This window comes from Manihot esculenta, chromosome 16 (assembly GCF_001659605.2).
Source record: "Manihot esculenta cultivar AM560-2 chromosome 16, M.esculenta_v8, whole genome shotgun sequence".
Lineage (NCBI taxonomy): Eukaryota > Viridiplantae > Streptophyta > Magnoliopsida > Malpighiales > Euphorbiaceae > Manihot > Manihot esculenta.
Window position 1 is genome coordinate 5,937,139 of NC_035176.2, and position 3,680 is coordinate 5,940,818.

The window sequence follows — 3,680 nt, forward strand, 5'->3', positions numbered from 1 at the left end:
AAAATTAATATTTATGATTTTTAGTTTTATATTTTTTAATTTTAAAAATATTTTTTTAATTAACAAACCAACAATTTATATATTTTTATTAAATAAAAAATAAAAACAAAAAATAACAACTATAACGAATGCAACATAAATTTGTGCATTTAATGTTTAATTAATCAAATCAAGTATTCTTAAAATTTTATAAATTTATTTAGGTCCATTTGTATAAAAAAAATTTTAAAATTTTTTATATTTAATTCAAATCTTTAAAAATTATTTAAATTGTAAATTTTATTATAATTATATCTAATTTTAAAATTTAAATAGGGAAGTGTGTCTTATTAATGTGAAAATAAACATTTTAATGATTGAGATAAAAAACATGAATCTAAGATCAGGTGCGTTTTTGTGAGTTTAGTCTTTGTATTTCCTTCTCCTTTTTATTTCAATTCTCTTTTTTATCCTTTTCGGGTGTGCCCTCTCAGTTTTATATTCTTACCCGTTTGTTATCTTCACGCTGGCAATCTATCGTGAGTTCAAGCTACTGATTCTCATCAATAGCTATTTAATTCTTCTTGCCCCCATTTGAACACGATTTCTTTTATTGCGGACTTTGTCCTCATGCGGTCATTGGTAATTGGTCGGACTTGTCTACATTGATCTCCTTTAAACTTTATCTAATCTGTGAGCTCAAACATTAGAGGTCTGAGCTTCATCTCATACAACACACTGTGGACTTGTATCAGTTTATTCCAAACCCCTCTAAAACTTGGACTGTAGCAAGTCTTGGTAGTCCGAGACTCATTAATCATGAAGTATCCGTTTACTCTCTTACTAATTATTTCATGGTTAGTGTGAGAGTAAATTTCGAGGCCTCCATTACTTTTATTCGACTCGAGGAAGGGATTTCGATAAGTGCCGCTTCTCTCTTCTTTTCCAATTTCAAATTTCACTTTTCTCTTGCTCTTATTCTTACATCATTTTTGCTAATTCACTCTCCCTCCTTTTGTTATCTCTATTCTCCATTTAGAGATATGTTACTGCTCTTCTCATGACTCCTACTGAAATGCCAGAAGTGGACAATCTAGCTTCTTCTATCACTTTGTCCTCTTCTCATGGCTAACCCCTGCAAGACAGAGAAAGTGAGGTGATAGGTGCCCACGACAGGTACTCTGACGCTCAAATCTAAACTGGAGAATAGAGTGAATGAATAACTTAAGAGTATTTATACCAGATAATTGCGTACTTTTACCTTATGATCATTTTTCTTTTGTATCGTAAGAACGCATAGATAAATATAGCATTTTCTGATAATCTGGTGAACATGTGGACGGTTATTTGATAAGGGATCTCGCCGAGTTACTTAGTCAGGGATTCCGTGATTATAGGCGCAAAGGAAATTCACTGAATTGTAGCCGTTAACAATAACTTCTTTATGGAGTCTCGCCCTATAATTGAGAAAGCGAATCCTAGAACTGAACTAATCTGAGACCGATCTGTCCTGAAGCGCTCGAGTCTTCTTTTCTCTCGGTTCTGAATACTATGATCTTTTGAACCTTTCTTTCTACGGACGTGACTGTCTATTAGTTTATCAAATACTTACTACATGACTATTTTATACTAACAGCTCACTGCTTATTTTGGACGATTGTTGTATGATATCAAATATGAAAATTGATAATATTTTATAATTAAATTTAAATTTTAAAATATATAATAATATTATTATTTAAATTAATTTAATATTAAAAAATTAAATTTTAAGATATATATGACTACTAAAAAGTAAACTTTTGGCATGAAAGCATTAAAATAATACATTTAAATATTTTTAAAAATATAAAATTATGAGATAACAAGAATTATATTTTAAATTTAAATTAAATATTAAATAATACTAAAAAATTTTAATATAAAACTATTAGATAATATGTTGTTCTTTTAAATTTTTACAATTATATTAAATTTTAAAGTTAATAAATAAATTTTTATATTTTGACTTATATATAAATAATAAAAAATCAAAATTTTGAGATATGATCATTAAATAAAATTTTAATTTAGATAATATTAAATTATTAAATAACATTTTCAATTTCAAAAATTAGCAAATTTCTACATTAAAAAAGAAGAAAACTTATCAAGTTTATCATGCAATAAATGATTCAATTATTAAGTTTGAATATTTTATCAAGTAATAAATGATTCATTTTTCCTTTCAATTAAGTTTAATAAGTTTAAATAAAATTTATAAACGATAAATTACAATGTCATCTAATTTATTAAATGTAATAATAAAATATTAAATAATTTTAAAAATAAATTTATTTAATTTTTAAAAAATAACATCAAATTAAAATTAAGATATCACACAATAAGCTCAAATTTTAAAATTCTTCTTATTTATTTATACTTAGGATTTGTTTGTAATAAAATATCGAGCTAAGCCTGCTCGTGGCTTTGGCCGAGTGGTTAAGGCGCTTGCCTGCTAAGTAAGTGGGGTTTCCCCGCGTGAGTTCGAATCTCACAGGCCACGTTTTTTTCCTCTTTCTTCTTTCACAATTTTTCCCCTGAAAATTTTTTTTCTGAAAAATTTGATATTTAATCCATGTGATTTTTTGAAATTAACAACTTAGTACTTATTTCTTATATTTTAAAAAGGATTTTAACTAATAGTTTGAATAAATTGAAAGACTAAATAATAAATTATTTGAAAAAGATATTACTATCTACTGTATTTTTAAACAAGAGAAATCATAAATTAATTTCATTAAACACAATCAAATGAACACGCACTTAATCAACTTTATATAGTTTTTTATTCAGATAGAAACACTCTCAATAACTCTTAGCAATTACGACTTAATACTATTAAGATAAGAGAGAGACGATTTATCAATGAAAATCAGAAATTTGAATGAAAAACTTCTAATGCAAGGATTTTTTATACTCTTAGAAAATCAGTACTTTCATTACATATTTATGCAGAAATTTAATCTCTTAAATAGGTGTTTGAAAATTTTTCCTTCTTAATTGCACGGTATTTTAACGGTAATAAATTTTAAAATTATGAACCGTTATGATATTGAAATTCGTACAGACTGAAATTTGTTAAACTTGCAGAGTGAAAATAGTTAACTAAAAATAAATACAGGTAAAAATTCAATACTCAAATTTAAACTATATTTAAAATTAGATATCTAATTTTAGCATTCTAAAAATAGATGTCTAATTTTAACCTTCTAAAATTTTAATTAGCTAAAATAGTAACTTTCAAATTCTTGCTTTTCAAAAAAAATAGAAATTCTTCTTTGAGAAATCATTTAAATAGAATGAGAGTAAAAGATTTTATCATTAGTGATAACCGCTGGATTTCTTCACCCCGAACCAGGGCCTCGACCATAGCCAAAAGCCCATCAAGCAGAGGCCCACACACGTGAAACAAGCCGGACCCATATGCCTTCAAAGGCCGGGCTCACCCATCTCCTCCATTCAGGACGGCCCAACCCGCGCCAAGCAAGCCCTCTCCTCTTGGGCTCAGCATCTGGTCCGACTCTCAGCCCAGCCCAGTGTCCATGTAATACCCGGCTAGACTCCGGTATCGGAATCCCTACCGTCCGGTGGGACCACGGATGTCGGAAACCTCTAGAAGGGTAAAACTATGATTTTATGAAATGTTTTCATGTATTTCA

General features: G+C 28.2%; 1 non-coding gene across 1 annotated transcript; it reads left to right on the plus strand.

Annotated features, from left to right (window-relative positions):
• Positions 1-2,442: 2,442 nt before the first annotated feature.
• On the plus strand, positions 2,443-2,524 carry TRNAS-GCU. The gene has a single exon. It is a non-coding gene; the product is annotated as a tRNA-Ser (tRNA).
• The last annotated feature ends 1,156 nt before the right edge of the window (positions 2,525-3,680 follow it).